Below are 23647 nucleotides of genomic sequence, written 5' to 3'. Positions count from 1 at the left end.
GCACTCAGAAGGATTAGTTGTGGTTCACGCTGTCGTAATAAATTAAGGTGCAAGGACAACAGTGTATTGGACGTAAAATATTCTGTATTAGCAGTAAGAAGAAATACTAAAGACTTCAGTGTTTTGGATTGCTAATTGCAGGATGTGTTAATTGCAAAGCAAGCAATATAGGCTTTAACATAAACTCCAGTGCCCATAGCTTACATTATGAATAGCAAGAAGACATGGGACATCGTCTTGATGGAACCAAGACAAACATCTAAAAACACTTAAAACACTTGTCTGAAACCATCCTCGTGTCTCTGTGGTATCCCAGTTAATCACAGCCCTCTCTAAAAGCACTGCCTGGGTTTTGTCTTTTACACTTATGTTAGTTGCTTCCAACTTTCTCATCAGCCTCATCTATAAACCACTTCTCCCATCCCTGTGCACTGTCTAACGATTATTCCCTTATCCCTTTATGTAACTGAATCAAGCCTGACACTTAAAGCACTCCCTTAGGGAAGTTATTGAATTTAACAGGGCTGAAACCAACAGGGTTCTAGAGAAATGCTCTAAAAACCGGTGCAAGATAATGGAAAACAATATCCTTTCTGTAAGTTTCTGAACCACCCTATAAAATTCTATGGCAAGAATGAAATTCCATAGGATTTTTTTGCCCATAAAAGCTAATTATGAGTAAATTGGCCCTGGTGCTTTTATTGCTGAGCCCCAAAAACTCAGTGGATACTGCTATCCTGCTTTCTCTTTCCCAGGCAGAAGGATGTTTTGGTTCTACTCCTTAGCAATTCGTTCTCATTTCGATCCCAGACGGGATCTTGTCTAATCCAGACCTGTGGTACAAAGTTCTGCTGTGACTTGCTCCTCGACCGGCTTTTCCCTGTGAGTCCCCCACCTTCCTGCAGCTCCAACAGTGTTGGCTGCTTGGCCATCTCTTCCCTGGTGCCCCCCCCCCCCCCTTTTTTTTTTTTGGACTTCTGAAGGAAGCTTAGCTTGTTCTCTCCATTTCAGCTCAAGGGAGAGATAGTGGATGGGAGAGGAGAGGCAAAGGAAGTACGAGGCGCTGTGAAACAGAAACGGGGCAAAGATAACAGTTCTCCAAGCTTTTCCAAACCTTCTCCAGGCTTCCCAAGCCAGGGGAAAAAAAAACCAAAACAGCTTAGGCCCTCAGCTCTCAGGAAAAGGTGTTTTTCATTGGACAAGGAGGATTACGGAGTGTCCGAAGCTTTGACGCTACAAGGGATTTTGTATTACCTTGCCTGATAATTCTCCCAGGAGCCTGGGCAGATATTCTCATGAATGAAAACTATCGAGCTGCTTCGCTGGTATTTGCAATTCCTTTTATTCACGCCGACTTTTTCTTGCTGAGATTGCTCACACAAAGGGCGAATAAATATTCAAGGTGCTCATGCCTGAAATGCTCCTGCCAATGTTATGAAATGTTCTTTTTATTATTTTTCTCGGTGCATTCAAACAATTTCAATTGATGAACCTTAAAAGAAACTCCTGCACGTAAGGGGAAGGTGACTCACTAAGGGAAGAGAAAGAAGATCACACGGTGGTATTAATGTCATTACCTACTCACCAAAGTGAAAAAAACCTGGCAGTGACTAGGGGACATCCGGATATTAATTGAGAAGCTGAAATGAGTTCATTTAACACTCCTTGCACAGATAGTAAATGTTTCATCCCATTGACTTGTTTGTATGCGTGTTTTGTTTTGTGCTCTTTAACAAGAGGAGGGGAAAAAAAAAGAAGATGCAGTCAAAATACTCGCTGTAAATAATTCAACTCGCTCTGTTCTCTCTTCTTTAGAGTGGTGGATGCAGCACCTACGTTTGAAGACGTGGTTCAGGCTGTGCCCCCTTCTCTCCGAGGTGTACCTTAAAGTTGGCTTTCAGCTCAGCGTGATGTGATCAGAGATGACACTGCATTATTCTTGGGACAGGGTAGGTAAAAAAAGCTGAAAAGGAACTGTGAAATTCATGGCTCGGCACAGCTGAAGGACCCCAGCGGGAGGGACGGGGCTTTCTTGGCAGAGGGAGGCAGATGTGGCGCTTTGCATCAGCAGTACTAATGCATCTCCAGTTTAGTCCTAAGCTTTCTCTCCCAGTACCTTGAGCTGGGAAGAGCAGAACTGGCTAAAGAGACCCAGGGAGTTGTCCTGAAACCGTAGCATCAGTCTGCATCCTTTTCTGTTGGTAGACCAAAGTCCTGGGCTGCCCAAAGCCTGCTGCCTAACTGGTGTCGACTGTTTCTCATTGTCCGCCCCACGCAAATGACACCAGTGGGGACAGCTGCCTAAAGCCGTCTCGGCAGAACGGCCATGGGAATATTCACTGCGTGGAAGAAATTAAGGCTTTTTTTTCTTTTAGTAGAAGATAGAAAGTCAGTTCCGTTTCTGGAACTGTTTTTAAAATAACGCTTAGTCAAAGTATCCTCACTTGAAGGATCCAGGACTATAAGAGGGGACAGACATGTCTTGTTTTGTCCAGCCAGAGTGAGGTTGCTGATCTTTACAAGGAAACCCCTTGCTCCGGGGCACCCAAAATAAAGCGCTGCTCTTCTAGGCTGCACCTTCCCCTCTGGAGCGGGCGACAGGATGCTGAATGCATGATCTGCACCAAGGCTGAACGTGTCCTAGAGCATTTACTGAGTCCCTCGGTTTGGAAAGGAGGATCTAACACCCTGGCTACAACTGGATCCTGGCTCTGGTTGGCAGAGACACGCTGAGTCTCCAGCAAATCTCCGTCCTGGGCTGCAGCGAGAGGGTGGCAGAGGCACCAGGTATGTTTTTTTGGGTTGAAATGCAGAAGTGAGCCAGCCGGTGGTAAGCAGCACGCAGCCTAAAGGCTGGCATGCCCTTCCCGCTGGGATGAGCAGGTCCTACCCCACACCTCCTCATTTCTGCTTGCCTTTGAACCGAGCGAGTTCTCCGCTCCTGGCTCCATAAAAGTAATGGATTATGGCAGGTGGTGGGAGGAATAGGAGAAATGGTAGCCTGAGAAGACCTGCTAAAGAGACCATCTGAGTAACTTGGGGTGATCTTCCCAGTGTGACCAGTCAGGCCAGGTCTGGCAGGGCCACACCATTTCCTCATTACTGTGCCTACAGAGAACTCAGATGTCCAACCTCAACTATCAGTATTTTGCGTTTCCAAGGCAACCCCAGCTTTAACAGCCTTCATAATGACATCATTTGGTTGAAATGAGCATGCATGATCTTTTGATTACCACTGGAAGTATAAATTAGGTTACTCTCCCCACCCCCAGCCACTTGAAAAATAAATGCATTGGAAGGAGGGGGAGGAAAAAAAAAAACCCTCAGAAGAGGGTAAATGGAAAAATCAATTTTTACATTAATGGAGTCCTCGTTCAGCATTTCTTCTCTTTATAGATTTAGATAACAGTGATATCTTAGTTTCACAGAGCAAAGAAATTAATTACTTACTAATGGTGCGATTCAGAAATTAATTTATGTTATCCATTTAAATGTGTCATTATTAATCAATTTAAAGGAAGAGACCTGTAAGCCAGCACCATCTGAACTGACTTCTGTTGCCAGAGGACTCCCCCTGCCCCTCCTTGCTAGAAAACGCATCATTCCTGCTACCTGAAAGTTGTTGCACCTCGAAGCGCTCTGGCATCCCTGATGGAAGAAAGAAAAGGAGATTCCTCCGTCCTGATGGATGGGCCCACCCTCGATGCGTTTCCCTAGGTACGGACCGGTGTCAGGCTGCTGCAAAGATTTTGAGGCTCTTTTCGTATTTAAGTTACTCGAATTCCTCGTCTGAGGTGCAATGATTTTTTTTTTTTTCCCCGTTTAACCAGGCGATGTACAGAAAGAGGATGGAGTCTCCCGAGGCAGCTGCCTTGCGGAGATGTTTTGCTGCTGGCTTCCCAGCAGGTCTTGGCCAAGTCATGGGGTTTTAGCACACCATGGGCTCCCTAACGGGGTCGGGAAGGGGCAGCCGCCTTAGGAGGGTGATAATTAAATTGTCACAGATCTGATTATCTTGTTTTTACTGCTGCATTTAGATGGGAAGAGGTAATATATTGCACAGGACTACTCTTTTTCTGAGTAAGGCTTGTCCCAGGCTGAAAAGGGGAACCCCATACCATGCAGTAGATCATGAATAAACTAAAAAGCGCTGCTCAAATTCTCCTTGAAACACCCAGGATTTCAGTATGTTGCCGCTTTCTGTACCCGGCTGCTTGGGCTTTTCCCTGGCAGGCAGGAACCTGATCGAATGGTTTACGCCGTTTGTGCTATTAATGCCTCCAAAAATGTTGGATCTGCCACGTGTTTCTCCGTGTGCTCCTTGGAGCAAATGGCAACGCCGATGACTTGAGAAGACAATCTGCTGAAGGATCCTGTATTCAAATCCTGTTTGGGCTGCTAGTATGAGAGTGTGATAGCCATTCCTTTCCTGTAATGATATATTGTCATGTTAATTTTGATGATATCCTACTGTAAAATAGAGGGATGTGAAAGCCTGCAATTTGAGAGCCTACCATGGTACCTATCTATCTGTACCTATAATTTATATACGGGTTATTTCTTTCTTCTTTTTTTCCACACACACACCCACCCCTTTTAAAGTAATGCTTGCATTTAACATCTGCTGTAGCGATAATGCTTCTTTATTAGGTCTTTATTAGGAGAAGTTTAGACATGTGCCAATGGTAAACCAAAGCCTTTACCTAGCTAAAAGGGTTTCAGATTAGTTTCATGTTCTTCCTCAATGTTTTGTTTTTCAAACCGATTACTGCCCTGCTGCCCGCATCACGCAAATTTCAGCCTGAAAGTTCTCTTTGTTGAGCTAAAATACTTTCTCCGTGAAATGCTGAGCAGCAAGGGCTAGAGGCAAGTAAGCAGCAGGTTGCAGAATTAATCAAGAAATCGTTTAGCACCTGCAAATAAATACTTGTATCTGAAGTCTTTATTCTTTTTTTTCTCCACTCCCCCTTTGTTCTGAATAAATCTCCGGCTTCAGAGCAGAAAGACTGGGGAAAAGCAGCTGAGACTTAGCAGTTTGGTTTGACTTTGCGCTGGAGCAGATTATGGAGCGTCCTCACCCTCCCTTTTGCCAGCTCTAGTTGGGGGTCACCAACTTCTGACGGCAGGGAGGTAACCCAGAGCTGGGAGACGGTGACAATATCCCTCTTACTACCCTTTCCAAAGTGCTCATGTGCCTATGCGTGATAACAAGACTTCAGCTCATCCTGGCTTGTGCCTTTTTGGAGCCAGAGCGAGCCAAAAGGTACCACACCCTCTACCCATCCCTTGAACCTCCTGCACCCATGAGTAAGAAGTATTTTTTTGTGATTTCTACCGTGCAACAATTCATTTCTCCCATAATCCATATGTCATGAGATAACCTTGGCAGTGGGTTTACTGACTGGGCTCTTGGAGGGTTTGATGTAGGAGTCAAGCCTTTCTTCATTGCCAAGCAAAAGTAGAAAAAAAAAAAGTGTAAAAAATGTTGGTTTATATATAGCATTCAAAAGCTTTTTGCTTTCTCTGATGTAGAAATGGAGAAGGAAGGATAAACCCAAGGTAAAAACCTTGACTTTCAGATGTTCACTACTGATTATCTCCACCCAATTTTCAGAATCCTTGTCCCTTTTTAGGATGAGAGAAGAGCAGTCTGGGGCATTGGCAGCCTGATGTTTATTCATTTTCCTCCTCTTTCCTTCCCTCCTTGTCCAATAGCCGCAGAATACGTTGGGTATGGTTTTTTTCTGGTGCCCTAGATTTGCATGGAGGCACGCTCTGATCTTTTTTTTGTGTGTGCTGACAGCAGCTCCATAAAATTAGGGTCTAGGTCCCTGACCGCCCTTACTGCTACAATCTGTTGAATTAATTTTGAATTGCCCTCGCTCCTGAGCTACGAAATGAATGGCTCATAACAGGCCTTGTGGTTTGGCGTGTGCTGCTCCAAGTCTGTCTTGCCCCCAGACTGCTACGGCACGTGATAAGTAACTCCAAAACACACAGCACTCATGGCTTACGCTACCTTCCTGCTGTGCAGTTTCTGGAGAGCTGGATTTGGTGCCACCCCTGGCATGGGAACACGGGCCCTTTATAACCCAAAAAGCTCAGATTCTTGGGGTTCTGCAGGTTCCCTTATAAAACAACCCTGAAAGGGTCCCTGATAGGTGAGGTGGGGACAGAGCAGGATGTCTGCTTGGCCTTACTTCTCTTCGGCTCTGCTGTTTTCCTTTGCCTGGTCTAGAGGATCTCGCCCCAATTTTTCTTGCATTTGTGGTGTGTGCCAGCAGCAGTCCCTGCCACAGGGAAGGGAACAGGGTGGTTTGGAAGTGGAATCCCTCCCTCCTCTAGCAAAGATCCAGAGCCTCCTTGGACCCTCTGTGTCCGGCAAGGATCCCCTCTTCCAAAATACAGCCTGTGCTACTGCCTGCAACAGGGGTTAGTCTCAGGATCCTCGTATACTCCCGACTTTGGCAGCTGCCCCTTGCGTTGGATGCAGGACTCGTTGCTGATGTCAATGATACACAAGGAAGTCAATCACAATGTTAGGCTTGCCCAGAGAAAAAGGTATTCCCAAAATTGTGGTAGCATGGGGAAAATGCGTCGCATTAAGCTACCCTGCCGCTGTTTATAGGCTGAAGGCAGAGTTTTGCAGGCAGAGCGGCTCTTCCCGTGTGCACGTCCCTGCTGCAGCATGACTGAGCCTCCAAGGGAAGGGGTAAGGTCACAGGCAGCCGTCCTCTCCCACCTCCAGCCAGGTTGCTGCCCTCAGGTGCTCGCTGTCGTCAAGGCTTGAAGTTTTAATGCGTGAAGAGATTTGGTGTTTGAGTCATGCTGAATGATGAGCCGCCTCCGGGCTGGGCAGCGTGCCCTTAACCCTGCAGCCCCGAGGTCGGAGGTGGCGGTTCAGTTATTGCCACGGCCTCGGTGGGCATGGTCACCCCATCGCTGCTGCGTGCACCCGTGGAGGAGGACGGCATGGGTGTTTCTGCACCATCGTCGGTCACCTGGAGAGGGGGGCTATGGGGAAGGGCTGCCCAGTGAGCACGATGCTGGTGCTATTTCAGCCTTCTAGCTGGAAGCTCTCGAGAGGCAGGGAAGATGTATGAAGGGGTGAGAGGGGAAGCAGAAAATAAACCCGCAGCAAGCCCTGCCTGGGAAGTGCCATGCCGGCAAATAGAGCCTGGGTCAGCAAGAGCGGCGGCTGCAGCTCTTGACTCGACAACTTTTCTGCTGGCGACTGGGGGAGTGGAAGTAGGTTTTATGGTCCTTGTTGCCCGTCTCTCTTTGCCGTTCTGTTAAATCAAGTCCTGCTGCAGGGATATAATCTTGCTCGGCCAGGGAGCTTTGGAAATGCCGCTCATCTCCTCCTGCAATGGGTGTCATCGTTGCTGCAAGGAACAGATCTCGATGGAGCTTCGGCGCTCTAATCCCGTACTGCGTCCCCAGTGACAGCTGCAGTGGTGCAGAGCCGAGCCCGTGGCAGGAGGGTTAGGGCAATTTGCTCCCTAGCTGAAGTTAATCCCTAAAGATGGGTAACTGGCTTAAGACCTGAAAATAGGGTCTTTTTATGACTTCCTAGCCATTTCTTTCTCTCCTTCTAGTCTTAACGGTGCAATCCACGGGGTCTTCGTACCTATTGCCACAAACCAGTTTTCCCCACTCCCTAGGTGCAATATTTAACCTAGCAGGCATTATCCAATGTGACTGCCTGGGGCTATACCTTGAAAATAAGAGCTGAGACCCATAATTCAGGCTATTGAAATGTGGGAACAAGATCCACAGTAAGACAATAAAAAAAATCTCAGCCTGAAAATGGGTTGACACATGGAAAAAGAGGAGTCCATTGTGAATACCCCTCAGGACAGGGCTGTCCCCTCACGCTGTTGTGATGAAGTCTCCTCACTCATCTTCAGGATGAGGTAACAAAGCCTCACAGCAGCAAATGATGCACTACAGTAAGAAATGTTATGAGGAGCAGGAGGCAGGTGGAGGAGGCTGGAGATAATGTCCTGCAGGCACATCACTTTTTCCCCTTCTATAACTTACTTCGACAACTCAGGTCCTTGCAAGACCTTCTGTTCCCATGCTGCTGTGGGATTCCTATGATCTCCTCCTGCTCCCGAGCCGCTCTTTCGGCAGAGCTCAGGCTCCTGAGTGATCAGCAATCAGCCTGGCCAATCAAGCCATCTTCACTCGCTGCTGATAATTGCTCTGAGAAGAGGGTGTTTGCCAAGCCAGTCACTTTGTCTTTTCCTGGCTGCTTCTAAGGGCAAGGTCCCACTGCAGTGGGACAGCAGCACACGCACTGCATCTGCTAAGAGGCAGTAGGCATCTCTAACACCATTTTGGCCCACGCTGCTAATTGTCTTGCATGAAATGAGAGTCCTTCAGTGTAACTAGCTGAAGCACAGAGGGCGGCTCGGCACCAAATAAATGATGGGTTGGTACGGCAGCTGCCAAGAGCATCAGCCTGATTTGCAGGTTCACAGGTCTGTGAATGCAACTCATCTTCCTGTGAGTGGACAGGGAGGGGAAAGGGGAAAGGATGGCTGAAGGAGGAAGAAACTTGGAAGATGGTTCAGCTGGAACCTGGCCCCTTCAAGTGACAGTGATTAATGTTGCATACTTTGCCACTAAGCAGGCTGAACATGTGGTAGGTGTCTACCAACGCTTCCTCTGAAGGCACTTATCTCATAAAAATGAGTTCTCCAGTGTATTTGACAAATCTTGATTGATTTTCATCCTGCCCGCCTTTCTGGTCCCTGCCTCTCACAAAATCACAGCGTACGTGAGAGCTTTCTCCAAGGCAAAATCACCTCTGGAGCAGCGTTAACACCAGCGAGAGGAAGAGCCGGGGCCAGCTCCTTTTGACGTGGATCTTTTTGCCTGGCATGCACCCCACTCTGCCTCCAATGCTAATGTCCTCCCTGTATCTTCAGCGCTCTCTAACTCTACCTGTCAGCCAGTTAAGCTACATCCTTGCAAAAGTTTTAGCAGAAACTCACTGCAGTGCAGCTCTTCACCCCTCCAGGACACCGGAGAGGAGACTGGCAAAGGGATGGAGTTAGAGGGGCACAACTGCACCTGCAGGGACAGCGCTAAATGCCTGCGAATGATGAAAAATACCTTTTTGTTAAGCACAAATAGTCTAAGTTCAGAGGCTGAGCAAGCCAGGCTGGGAAGGGAAAAGTCAGAGAGATGGGATCAGCTTCCCCAGGCAAGGTGTGACTGTGCAGCTAGGGAGCCTTGTTCCCATCTCAGAAGAGATTAGGGCACGAAGCGCCCATCAGCAGCCCATAGCTAGGAAAAAATGCTTGTATTGATAGCAGGTGCCATATTTTCATATAAAAAGCTTACAATTTATCCATGAGAAAGAGTCCTGTGAGGAAGTAATAACCCAGATTATCAACACGTAGGGGTAATATGAGGAAAAGCTTCTCGCTGGCACTTCTATCTCCTTTCATCTCACCCAAAGCTCATTTACCTCTGAGGTATTAGGTAGTACCAATGAAAAGAGAGCTCCTTTTTAAACACCGCCACTTTCAAATCAGTCGTGTAACCTCAAAGTTACAAGATAGGTGCAGGAAAATACAGCATTTGCAAAGCATTCTTCAATTGATAAGCAATTTAGCAGTAGAGTACCCTCTCTGGGAAGATGCAGCAAAGGAAGCACCTTAAGAAATTGAAAGGTACACCTGGATCCGCTTAAATGAAGGGCTCTTGTTAGGCAGGCCCCATTGGGCTGCCATAGTTAGCCCACCTGTGAACAGTTTTGTGACTGCAAGAACTGATAAAAGCAGGAGTGAGGTGCTAGCGAAGTTTTCTGCTTTATTCTGGAAGCTGAAGTTAGAGGAAACTTGAAAACTTGGGATAGCAGGTAAGAAATATTTGGACATTGTGGATGTGGGAGCAGATTTGAGCTAATTAGTTTCTCAGAGGGCTGCTATTCTGTTAAGAAGCTCTGTTTTAAGTTGAGATACATAGGCAAGTGAAGAGACTGAGCTAGATGCAACGTTTTTGGAGTCCTCTAGGGCTAGGAGCAGGCTGTCTTTTCTCTCGCAAACAAATACTTTTGGGAGCGAGCTTGGATCTAGGGTGCTCTGTTGCAGGATGCAGATGAAACAGTGTTTATGGCTGTATTTCTAGAAGAGATTAAATGAAGCGCGGAGTAAGAGATGCTTACCTGAAGAGCTAAGACTCTGAACGTGGCACAACTCTTGTAAAACTTCTTTATAAAGGGCTTTGTGGCGTGAGCAGGGCTGCTTCTGGGCTATGGGGATGACTTCAGGGTGCTGCAGCTCTCCTGCTGTGGCTGCAGCTGGGAGGCCAAACTCTGTGTATACTGCAGAGACTAAAATACGAACAATTCATTCTTCAGAGATCACTTACTCTCTTACAAACTCTGGTGTTTGGTCACCAAGCGAAGCGTGTGAATAAAACCTGCCTTTTTTTTAAAACTGCTGTAAACTACCAGGGAAGGAGTAACCTGGGGCTGGATCCTCTGTCTGGAGGACCCAGAAATACATATTTTGCTGATAGAGGCTGCCTCCTTGGGGAATAGAGCGTGGTTGCATGGGTGGAGAGCCGCCTCAGGTGCTTCTGCCTTCTCCTAGATCAGGCGATGGCCCTGGTTCAGTTTCAGCTCCAACGCGCGAGGTTAGACCAAAGGTTTGGCTGTAGCTGGTTTCTAGCTAATGTTAGCATGCTGTCGATGTCGGCTCAGTCTCCTGGTCTATCCTTTTCCCTTATATCTACCTTTTGTTACAGAACTGCAGGTAAAAATGCTAGATGTGCTGCAAAAAGGCTGCTCTGATCAGTTTTCTAGGCAAATGCCTCCAAGGACAAGAGTGACTATCTGTTTTCTTTTTTTTTAAACTCTTCCTCTTCTGATTTATAGCCCAAAGTGCGTTAGTTTAGTTAAATTTCTTCAGCGTAACGGCACGCTAGCCGGTTAGCTAGCCTGTCGTGCTGCGTATCGCGGTATTCTGCTTTCCTCTCGAATTGCGAGTCTGGCTGATAAACGCACGGTGACTTCTGCTGGTGCGGGTCCCCGTGGGCACCCTGCTCTCACCTCCGGATCCGAGACCTTCCTCTCTACATGGGTGGGTGCATCCTCTTCCTCCCTGTAGTTGAGTCGTGCGCAGGAGTGCTCTGCCTGGATGGGCAGTCTGCTCAAAGTCGCGTCTAGGCGGTGGGTACCAGCAAATTGAGAATATATGGCCAGCACTGGAAGGCGGATTTTGGGGAAATGAATGTGGATGCTGAACGTATAGCTGGATTTTACTTGTTTAGATCTGGTAGCTATTACAATGTTTGAGAAAGTTGGGTGTTTTTACCTCTCTGGGATTTAAGGCAGACTCCCGTATCTTTTCATTGCTGGTTTCTTGACTGCTGCTCGAGGTCCTTGTTAAACTAATTTTATAGAAACTCCCATCCCTGCTCCAGACTCCTCTGCTGATAATGAGGTTGCCTGTATTTTTGAGGCTATCGCAGCCCTGCAGTGAACAGGCCAGACTGTTTGCGGCTGCATGTTGCTTTTTAAAAAAAAACAACCCAACCTCTTTTTCTTGCGCAGCATTGTGCTACCAATGCAAAGCCTGTCTCGCTTTCCTGGTGATAGACTAATAAATTGAGTTTTCCTGCAGGAACAGGGATACCCTCTCAGCCATGAATATCTATGTGATCCCAGCTATGAAAAGTGGTGTTCAAAATCAAAGATGATGAAATCTTTTCATTAAAAAAAAAAAAAGTATAAAATTGGACTGACTATTGCTATCTCTTCTCTGTTCCCCCCGAGAGCGCTCTGTGAATTCCCCTCTGAGCAGATCTGTCAGTTTGCGGTACTTGGGGCAGCACTTGTGATAATTTATTTTCAGTTATTTTATTTCTGCTGGTTTCTAAGCTAATAACAAGTGATGAGGGCTCATCTCCTGCTCTGGGCACCTTCCCATTACTTAACTAACAATTAATAAACCAGATAATGGAGTGTTTCTCCCACACAGGAATAAATACTCACTCTATTAAACTGTGGCAACGCAGCATCTCCAATCTGTTCAGAAACTGCCGCCAGTGCACAATTCAGTGGCCTGCTTACAAGGAGGTATTTCTCCCAGTTTGCAATATGAAAACCGTGCTTGATTTATTGGTTTCCAGGCTGGATCGGGTAAAGTTTCTCACCCACTGAGCCCACCTGGACTAAGGGACCCTGCTCCAGCAGCGTGGTCGTCCACGGCATTGCCCTGGGAAACCTGTGGCCATCCCATCTCTCGGGGATGCTCTGCAGGTCACCCGTGGGCCACGGGGAAGGAGAGAGGGGCAGGTTTGCAGGCTGGCTCCTTGCGGTCGCTGGGCGTGAGCCGATCGGTGGGAGGCGGTGGGTCTGTTTGTTTGCAATACGCTTCTTTAATTGCCGGAGCATAGGAAGGGTGCTCGTTTATTACAGTGTGTATACATCAAAATAAATACATTAACTCCGTCTAAACATTTAGTTGCTGAAAAGCCTCTAATTAAGAGTTCTCACCGGCAGGCATCCAATTATTTATCTTGGCAGCTTCTCCTGTCCCCTCCTCTTCACCTACTCCCCGAGTGTCCTGGGGGAGGCCTGGTACTTGCAGCATGCTCTGGAGGGTGAGGAGGAGGAGGAGGGTGGCTTCCCTGCGCTGCTGGGATGACACAGAGAAGACCTGTGCTCTTGTGACCAGTCTCGTGTGCTCTGCCTAATCCTGTGAACAGGCTCCGCGCACCTCTTGCGTGAGCCACAGGCGGTTGTACGAGGCTGGGAGGAGTCCTTGGAGGTTGAGGCACCACGCTGGCATGACCGTCACACCTGGGAACATCTGACATCCCACTGTGCCGTCAGCCCTGCGCTCCAGCATCGCATAAGCTGGACCGCAAAGTCCCTCAGCATGCAATTGCCCTTTTAAATACCCTTTTCCCCCCCTCCTCCCCCTGCCACTGGATCTTTTGATTGTTTCACCTCAATCTGTCCTTTCAAAGACTAACCCCTGCAGAATATTGCTGGTGGCGGTGCATACTTCTTTGACATCCAGAAGTGTGCTAGACCACTGAGCTGCCATTTGGAGAGATCAAATGATTCCCGTGGCTTTAAAATTATGACACTAGCCTTGAGGGCTGGAGGAAGTGGATAGTCATGAGCTGAAAGCTACCCCTTTGAAGTTTGGGATTTCTGGAGATGTCATCTTTTATATATATCACCAGCCAGGTTGCTTTTCATTTTGTTCGAGTGTTGTTCTTGTCTAGATTCTTAGAGAGCAAGACCTTACTTCAAGGCAGAAGGGATGATGAGAAAGATATATGAGCCCAGACGCTTATGCATTACATATCACTTTGAAATATAATAGTTCAGATTTTTCAGAAATAACAATATGCTAATGCCTTGCGCATTTGTACACAGCGCTTCTCTCCTGGACGAATGTAAATCGGAAGGTCCCTGATCTGTGGGGGAAAATCTGTGCTTGGTCTGGTTTGACTTGTGCCAAAGCTGAGCCTGGCTTCAAGCCAGAGGTACTCTCCCAAAGTCGTGGATCAAAAAGCAGCATCAAAATCTGTGCTCTTTGTCAAGGGACTGCTTTGCTGTTCCCGTTTAATGGGGACGATCACTGATGGCAGCGGTGATGCGATAGCAGATGCTGACATGGAACAAGGAGACCTCTCCGTGCCTTTCCTGGTGCTCACCCAGCCCCTCTGAGCATCGCTTCTTCGTAGGGTTGTTGGAAGGACTACCAAAAGCAAAATCACTTAAGCAAACTGAATGACAGCGTTTTGAAGGATTCTGTGTTTTCTCAGCTGGGGGTTGTCTCGTCCCCTAGGCATCCCTCACATTAAAAGTTGGGGGACCGACTGAGGGATGTCTTGTGACATGCCGTCAGGTGGGACTATGGCATGACAGGTACAGGTTAGGCAGGAGGAGCCTTTCCCCTCCTTAGAAGACAAGAAAAAAACCAAAAAAATCTGTCTTTCACTTCTGTGCTTTTATCACTTTGTTTACTGCCTAATCCTCAAAAAATCCAGACGCAATGTAAAATTGTCCAATGCGTTTTGTGAAAACCCACCACTGTTTTGCTGCCTCTTGGCCATGGTGCCGACATCCCTGTCTTGTTCTGGCGTCAAGCTGTCGAGGGGCCTGCTCCCTGCGTCGCTATTTTTTTCCCATTTTTCACCTTTTGTCATGCTAGGGCACTTTTAAAGGAGTACTTATTTGTGTTCTCATGGTTAACATCTGATCCAGGGAGAGAGGAGCTGCTCTGCGTCCTGCAGCATCCATCCTTCCCATCCACTGGGTCATCAGCCTTGGGCTTGCAGGATGTCGCTGCGGGAATGGAGCCTCATGTCAATCTAGTGCAAGTGCTTCTTGGCCAAAAAACTCATTTGAAGGTGGTGTGGCTTGACATGAGCCACCTCCTGCTTCTCAAATTCTTTGCCCGATCAAGAAGTGGTCCTGACCGGACACTGCAACAAAGAAATAGGCTCTGCCTGCGTGGATACAGGCTTAAAAATGTGCTTTAGCCAAACAGGACTAGCTAAACTAAATTTTTCCTTGCTGGCTGTGACCTAGATACTGTGTCCAAAGAGACCTCTGTGGCCACGGTCCTTGCTAGCGGAGGCAGCAGCTCTGGCAGGTGAGCAGGCAGAACGAGCTGCGACAGCCAGAGCTGCGCAGAGACTCTCCCGTCAGGCTCCCACATACATCAATGTCTTGTGCCTGTGAGGAACTCTTGGACAAAAAAAAAAAAAAAAAAAAAATCCCCTTGCACACAGAGCAGTGACAGATCTGGATTGTCTGGAGAAGATGAAATAATTTATAAGCTTCGGTTTAATGTTCCTGTTTCTTTTTTTCTACAGCTGCCACCTCCCCGCCTTCTGTCACTGTCGTCTAAATGAATTTACAAGGAAAAGAAAATAGTTCTCGCTAATGTTCTCGCACAAATGAAACATTAGCCAGAGAGACAAAAAGAAAATAATTGATTGTGAAAGCAAACCCCCTCTGAGACAGTTTGAGCATTATCAGGAGCAGCCTGGGAGAGGAACTGGGGGGGAAAGGGAGAGGGGAGGAGGAGAGCAGAGCAGGCTGGAACAACAAATGTAGCGTTTATGATAATTATCCACATTTTAATCCCCGTTTCCAACCAAGCATTCACTTCCTTTAATTAGTTCTCGATTAGAAGGAGATTATCTAATAAATTGTACAAATAAAGAGCGGGTTATCTTTGTGGTGTTCCTGCACACGAAGTTCTGAATGGATGGGGACGCAGGGACAGGGTTTGAGAGGGGCGAGAGCACGGAAAACCTTGCTTTCCTTTTCCCTCGTTCCCTTGGCTGCAAATATTGGCCGTTGCTGGCATTAGCGACGCGGCCAGTGAAGTAAATCCATAATTAAACTGAATTAACATGTACTTGGAAGTTTTACATGCGCAGACACAAAGAAGGTTCCTGCTTGGAGCGTTTCCAGTATGATTTGCAGGGAGGGGGGGAAAGAACAAATAAAACCTTATATTTTATTTAAAAATCACTTTGCTGAAGTTGGTGCTGAATTTTTATCATGCTGTGTGCTCAGAGAATGTAATTTGCGGTTTCTGGATGGCTGGTTGAACAGGACCTCCTTAGTTTACCAGCTGATCTTTGGAAATGGCATGTTGAAAGTCACCTCTCGATTGGCACGTGTGTGTGTCATCTCAGTGTTGCTGTGCTGAGGTCTCTGGGTGATGTACACAGAAATTAGACAGGTGAAGTCAACATAGGCAGCTTAACCCACGCTCAAGCTTCAGCAGAATCCCTTGCCCTGCCTGGAGAAGGCTTTCATCTCGTGTGCCTTCACAGGTCCTCGCTGTTGACCTGAGCTGGCCAGCTGAGAGCCCTTCATAGGCAGAGATCAGAAATGGGTGCATCTGGGGTGAGATTCTTCTGGTCTCTTTTTGATCTTAAGAGAAAGTCAGCTAATCCTCAGAAGCATGTGTTTGCTCTCCATTATTTATGGGGGGAATGTACCACAGCGTTCATGGACGCGGTGACATCCTGAACATCTACAGCGGGACAAATGCATCTCTGCCATGGTTTCCGTAGTAGGTGGTTTCCACCCCCATCTCTCTAGTTTGCTTGAAACTTGGATAGTAGAGTTTTCTCTGGCCTCTGCAAAACGCTGAGCCAGCTCTCAAACCTCGCATCCCAGCGTTTGTAGGTTGTGCTGCGTGGATGTTAAAAGGTAGTCAGGGCTTCTGCTCTTAGGAGGACAATCTCTTAATTGTTCATCTTGCCCAAGTGCAAAACCAAAGTTGTGCCAACAGATTAATCTACAGACCCTCATTAGCTTCTCTTGTCAACTCTGATAATGAGTTACCTGTGCTCTTCCGTGTGGTTTTTGGAGTCGGTGGGAGACACGTTATGGTGGGAGTTGTGTCACGCTTGCCCTGGGCATGGTTTTTAGTTGTCTGAGGTGTGTAGGCGTGTGCTGGCTGTTGAGACGGGACTTCTGGCAGACTGGGTCGGGTCTAACACCTTCTGCCGTCTCAGTCCAGCTGCTTTGAGTTGCCTTTCAAAGGCTCTGTGTGACCCCTTCTTGCTGAGCTAGCAGGGAGCTGGATTTTGACTCTAGCCCCTGCTACAAAGTAGAGCCAGATACTGAACTCTTAAGCTTCTTGGAAAACTTCTTGATTTCTTTGGGCAGCAAACGCTTTCCAGAATCATGTCTGAGTTATGACTGGTGTCAGCATTTGTGAGAAGGCAGAGTGCCTTGATGCACTTACTATTAAATACAGCTGGGTGGGTTTGAAGGTGAAATCCAGCACGTTTGCGATGAGGAGGTTCAGGGATGCCTTCGTTGGCAAAGGAGCTAGGTTGTGCAGACGCGCTGTGGTCTGGCTCCACCCTTTCTAATGATTTTCTAGACCCGTGGTTGAGCAATCAATAGTTTCGTTGTCTGGTTTCAATCCAACTTGACAGGGGAGTAGAGATCTTGAAGATACCGAGTTCGTGCGTGCTCCTGCCAGCACAGATAAATCAGTCTGCAGCACCCTCTGACATTCATTGCTGTTGCTACTGTTGCCTCTTGAACATAGACTGATGGTTGGGTGGTGTCCTCCAACGTGGTGTTGCTGGACTGGAAGGGTTTTGCCAGCATCTTGCGATGTCTCGCGCAGGTACCGTACGACCAAGTTGGTCGAAACTGCGGTGTAACAAGAAATAAAGGGGGGACTTGGCAGAAGCAGGAGCGAGAGGTTGGGCAGTGTCTCGCTGGGTTTGTCAGAGTGCGTATTTCAGTCAAGGACGCGTCCTGCTTGCATATCTGCCCAAAGTGACCTCCCTATCGATCGAGGCAGTCAATAGGCAGCTACTTAAGAATGAAGTTCCGTTTTCTTTTCTTATTTCTTCTTCTTCTTCTTCACTTTAATTATCTAAGATAGATAAGCAGCTGCAGGCCAATTAGAAAACAATTACCCGCTGTAATCAATGCTGGCGTGGAAAAAGGGGGAGGGCAAGCATAAAAGCTGAAGAAATGTCTTAAAACACAGCGCTGGGGTAATGCTATACGTGACTCCATCCTTGAAAGCCCTTTGTCTTAACTTTCCCAGAGTAGAGAGCCAGAAATGCCTGTGCAGCGAGGAGTTTCAGACAGAAACGAGCCAAACCAGATGAAAAGAGTATGGAAACCCATTGCAGCCCCCCAAAAGGGCAGAGTTAAGGACTTCAGGATAAGGAGGGGGACAACAGCCCTCTGATTTTTGAGCAAGTCCCTCCGTTTTCCTGCTCTGCCTTCGTCTGGGAGAAAACAATCCTAATTTTATGTAGGTGGTAATGGGCTCTGCACTGGCTATTACCGCTCGCCGGTGAGATCTTGTGGTTATAATAGATAGCCCGATGAAAATATCAACTCCGTTCTCAGTGGCAGTCAAAGGAAGCGAATAAAATGACAGGAATTACTAGAAAAGCAGAGAACAAAATAGCAAACAGTATTACGCCGTGATAGAGGGTGCATCCGCGTCACGAGCGCCGCGCGCAGCTCTGGCCTGCCACCTACTCCGGCAGGAGAGGGAAGGATGGGAAAAGGTTCAGGGAGAGGCAAGAAGGATGATCGAGGTATGGAAATGCTTCTTGCACAGACTGGCTAAATAGGATAGGATTCAGAGGTAATGAATAGAAATGATTGCTGACTGCTTTTTTCCCCAATAGAAAAGCTTGTGGGTATCAAGTAAAGCTAAGAGGTAGCGCATCTGAGGTGGACTGAAGAAGACTACTTTTTTTTTTTTTTTTTTTAAAATGTGATGAGTAGCTAAGCTGTAAGCCTTTAAGGATGTTAAACTTCCCATCTGCTCAACATGCAATTGAAGGGCTGTAGGGAGTGGTGCAGCGCAGCTGCATCCTGGTGTCCCCATCCTCTGCCTTGTCTGCCGCCATCACGAGGACACGGCCGTCCCCAGCTCTGGTGTAGTGCCACCAGGGTGACGGAGCCCTGCTTTTGGGTAGAGTCTTTACGTGCCGCTGAAGCAAGTTAGACTTTAGCGCACAAGAAAGGGCTTTTCTTCCTTCGCAGCCCCATTCCAGCAAGGCTGTGCTGGTGTTTCGCTGACATCACTGTCTGTTGCCGCGGCAGTGACTGGACTGTCACCATCTCGGCGTTATGACCTCACTGCCAGTGCCCAAAGAGGAAAAACGCATGAAGCGGGAGAGGGCAGACCTTGGTTTAAACAGCGATTAACAGCGTTTTATTCCATTAGCCTTCAATTATTGGTCTCATCGTGGCAGGAAATCTGCACGCCAGCGCCCTTCAGAAGTGTGGGATGTTTAACCCTCTAAAACTGCAATTAGAAAGGGAAAAACTAATTTTTTTGCCAGCCTAGCTTCCAGGTTGTGTGTGCCTAGATGTTTTCTACCCTCAACCCTGCCCGCTTCTCATGACAGATGGCCGGCTGAAAGGTTTTGGCATTAAATCTATTGCCGATGTCCATGAAACACAGTGACTGAAACAGAAGATGGGATGACCAGTTACTAGCAATAAAACAACCCTTTACAGTCCTGCAGCCCCTACCCTGGGCGATAAAATCCCACAGAGACATGGGGATGACCCCAGCATCTCCCTGTTCCTACCAGTTCCTCTCTGTCCTGCCAACTTGCCTCATAGAAAGATGTCACATGGACCTTTCTGCTCTCTTTTTCCCTTTCCCCACGGTTGGGAATGCCTGAAAGGTGGTGTTTTCATAGGGATGTCACCAGAAAAACGCACCCTAAGAACAGGTCGTACCTCCTCGGTCTTAGCAAGGACTAGGGAAATCGGGTGACCCGTGTAGTTCTCCTCTGATGTCAGACGAGCCCTGCCCAGAAAAGATGGTGATCACTTAGCTGTGTTTACGTGCTAGGAAACGGCACGGCTGGAAAAAATGGGAGCCTGGTGCACGATAGCTACGCTGGTCCTCCTGCCTGCCAGCAAGTGCTTGTGCCATGTCGTGGGACCCCCAAAATGAGGAGTTTATATTCACAGTGTTGGGCACCTGGTGTTATTTGGGTGTTGAGAGCCTCTCAGAGGAGTCTGAAACCTCTGAGCCGTGGGTGAATGTCTCGGAGAGCCTGTTGGATGCTCCAGAAGTTGGCGTGGGTCTGGGGTGCGCTCTTGGAGCGGTGCATGAGGACCCCGTCCTGGTCGACAGCGTGCTCCATGGGACTGGGCTGGAGAGAAGCCACCCAGGCTATTTCTGCATCCCAGCACCAGTGGTGAGCCCCCAAACTTCCCGCAGGCTGGTGGAAAATAGCGATGGGGTCCTTCCCCACACTGTGCAGCATCTGCTGAGGTCAAAGCTGGTGGGGGCAAAAGAAAGGGAAGCAACTGGGCAAGTTGGGAGCATAAAATGCCCTGGGATGTAGCCCATGCAGACTTTAAGGGCCGTGTTGGTTATGCTGCAGAAGGACAGTGTCAGCTCAGCTACCTTGAAGTGGCTCCTTGCTACAAAACCCAGAATCCCTGCTTGCAAACGTGGGGGAGATGAGCTCTCCTCCCGCTTCGCTGGCAGGTGAGAAGCTCTCAGGGCGGCTTTCTCCTCTCTGCCTGCTTTTTGTGCTGCCTCTGCCGGTGCAATCGCAGGTAAATAGCCGCTCGGTTGCCAAATAGCTCCGTGTGAGCAGGAGGCGGACAAGCAAGACTGAACTATCAGCGGTCCTTGAGAGCCTGAAATCAAAAGCTGTGCTGGGGCTTCCCAGTACTCATCGGCAAAAGAAGAGCGAAAGGTGAATTTTCTCCACGGTTGCCAGCTCGGTTCCTCCTCTCCTCAGTGCCCGTGCCGTGTTTCTCCAAGGAACGCATCCCAGCTGGCTCTGAAACCGGAGAAAGCGATGCTAGGACCGGCGCTTCGCTTGGAAAGGCTGTTTGAGAATCAGTGAGAAATAGCAGCGTTTTCCCTCCGCGCTTAATGTCGCTCTGATTGCCTCCGACGGCCGCCAATATTTCTGCTTCATTATATATGATGTGCAATAACAAAAGTTTTTTTTTTTTTTTTTGGTGAAATATTAACTGCGCGTAAGTGGTTTGCTCGTAATGAACCGTCTACACGGAGATAGCTAACTACAACGTAATTATCAGACCTTGGTGAATAATTCATAGTGAATAATTTAATCATTTTAGTCCTTTCTGCCTAAATCAGACAGTGACTCATGATTTCCGAGAATTATTCTTAGAACACTTTAATGGCACCTATTTCACTCGGTGAGGTCAATCAGAAGTATTTGAAGTTTGGCTGTGGCAGGCAGATCTGTTCCTTGACCAGACAGGAACAGGCTTTTGTTACAGAAACTTGAAAGAAGAAAGATAAAAATGATTATCTTTTGTTCAAACTTGCTGCTTGTAGCTCTGCTATTCTTGAATGGCTTTGCCAGTGAAATTGGAGCGCTGAAATGTTTGCGGCGAAACCAACACAGAAAGCGGATAACGTAGCTGCCGTAATGTGTTGTTTTCATCATTTATCCTGTCCTAATAATCACAAGCCCAGCAAACAACAGGCTTTAAGCTCATCCTCTGTGTAGGTCCGGAGCCCGTGGGTTCAAAGAGCTGTAGGAATAGAGGGGCGAGAAGAGATTTCCTTCTCCTGCGGAGCAGGATGACACCGGCTCCAAGGCGAGAAGAAAAAGCATAATGTAAATGTGTCTCCCAGGCCTTTTGCTCGGAGAATTTCTGATCTATTCCCCGGTTTGCTTTTTTCTGAGAACATGCACGCTGCCTTCGCTTCCCAAAAACATATATGATCCGTCACAATTTGTAACCTCTGGTTTAGTGAGGAAGGGGCAGACAAATTCATCTCTATAAAAGCTTCTTTTTTTCATTACAGTTAATATACACCTTTCGCCTTGTGTAATGGAGCTTACGTTTTGAAAAAAACAAGTTTGCCATCTTCCTATTTTATATCTTATTTCTCTTTTGCTGCATGCAGCATCTCGCTCCATTCGCATGAGCCGGGCAGAGTAATGGGGCAGCGTGCACCACTTTTCTTTCTCTGTATCTCCCTTTCGGTGAGATGCGGCGTTGATGTTGCTGTTTTGCACAAACCTCTTTCTCGGCACCGGTATGTGACATGTTTAGGTATTACCCGGCTGTACAGATTTCCTCATTTCCTTCCCTTCTTTCTTACCTGAGATGTCAACGCTTTGCAAATTGCCGTAGTCACCGTGACTTCAATGTTTTGGGCTCCTTTTGCTGGTGAGAAGCATCCTGTAGATGATGAGAGGTCTCTTTTTTCGGGGGAATCGTGCGGCCCTTGACATCACCTCCCACGCTGATCTGCTCCCGATCCAGGTCCCGTTGGTCCCTTGTCGGTTACGGTGGGTATAGCCTAGCGCTCTGTGGGAAGGGATGTTGGGGTGCGATGCTGCTGAGAGGCACCCATGGCGACGGGTCCCCCCTTGGGCAGCGGACAGGGCCAGCGCATCCCCCCCAGCGAGCTGCCTTGCTCTTCAGCGTCGCCGCATCCTTCGCCCCCGCCGTCTCCCCTCCTTTCCCCCCGCTTGCCTCCATCCACCTCCGACCCTCTTATTCCTGAAGGGGCTGCGGAACCTCCCTCCGGCTGGGCTCCCGCCGCGAAGAGGCAGTCTCCTTTGACTTTGGCGTGTTAGACTGTAAAAGAGCTGACCTCACCGGGGATCAGGCTTGACCCCAAACTGTTAAGGAAAAATGCAGACAATCCTGTAGCCCCATCCTCCCTCCCTCTGTGCCCTCTCTCCTCCTTCGCAGGACCCGAGAATGCCGCCGCTGACTCTCACAGCCCTCGGCCCCGCTTGCCCGTCGGGGCTTTGAAGATTTATTGTACCAAAAGGAGGGACGAAGAGCTCAAGAGGCGTGCGGAATGATTTTTAGAAGAGTTTCTAAGAAAGGAGCATTGCCGTCACTATTACTGCAAGCTTCGCTTTCAAAGCATTTTTGTTATTTTGCTCCTAAAAAAAAAAAAAAAAAACCGACAAAAGGAGAAAAAAGGAAAAATCAGAGGCCCTGTCTGCTTTGCTTTTCCCCTCCCCTCGTGCTGTTTCCCGCAGCTGCGGGGAAAGCACAACACATCATCCCTACCTGTCTTCTCCAGTGGGTGCCTGTGTCTCTGCGTGATGCTGAGGGGAATGGGCTGCCAGTACTGGGGTTTTAAATGGGTCCAGGAGAGCTTCGCCCAGCCTCTGCATCACGAGTCAGTGGTGTTTTGTCGGGGAGATACGGCAAGTTGTGGCTTAGGAGTCGGGGCTTTGCCCTGTGAATAAGGTGGCCTTCAGGGGAGAGGAGGGCTGAAACCGGAGGGAATCGGGTTTCTGTTTTCCAGGTAGCTTTGGGAATCTCGGGCTTAAAAAAGGCAGCAAATGAGCTGCTACGTAGGTTTGCTGCAACACTTTTAAGCTGAGAACGTGACTTGCACAGTGCCTGTTTGAGAGCTCAGCTGGAGCTTCAGTAATCCAAGTTGAGAGAAGTAGATGGGGAAAAAACCCTCGAAAACATGAGTTTTATCTTTTTGTGTTACTCAATGTGGAAAAAACGTGGTGTGTCAGCACCTCCTGAGGTCCCCACAGTGCTGGTGAAACATGGGATCTGCTTTGAAACCAGCTGGATGGGAGCAAGAAAGAAGGCTGTGAGCCATGCACGCCTGGAGCATCGGGAAATGTCCTCTGCATCTGACAGCTCCCTGGCCTACAGCCACAAAGGGGTTAAAGTAATGTTTTTCTCTTTGCTGTGTTCAAAAAAAGCGCTGAAATTATGCTCCTTTTTGGAAATGGGCATCTTTGTCCCCTTCTGCTGGTCCCTGCCAGCACAGAAATCTCCGGGGAGGAGGGGAGTTGAGGTATCGGGTGCCCTGAAGAATAGTGGGGTGCAATGCCTGTGTGAGCAAGGAGTATGCAGCTTTTCCTCCCTGGAAGCTCTCCTCCAGGGAAATCCCATCCCAGGGAAAACACAGAGTTTCTAGAGGAAAAATGAAGGGGCGATGGTTTAGGACAGCAGCCCACCAGGTCTGTGCCTGTGCGCAAGGAAGGCCAAACTCATGCATCTTGGGCGTTTTTGTTCCGTTTTGAAAGAAACAACCTGAAAGCCACTGCCAAGTTACAGAGCAAAATGCACGAGTCTGACTTTTTTTCTTTTCTTTTTTTTTTTTTTTTGAGAAATAGATATGAAATCTCATCAAAAAGT

This window comes from Gymnogyps californianus, chromosome 6, assembly GCF_018139145.2.
Source record: "Gymnogyps californianus isolate 813 chromosome 6, ASM1813914v2, whole genome shotgun sequence".
In the NCBI taxonomy this organism is placed as follows: domain Eukaryota; kingdom Metazoa; phylum Chordata; class Aves; order Accipitriformes; family Cathartidae; genus Gymnogyps; species Gymnogyps californianus.
This window is presented reverse-complemented; position numbering follows the sequence as displayed.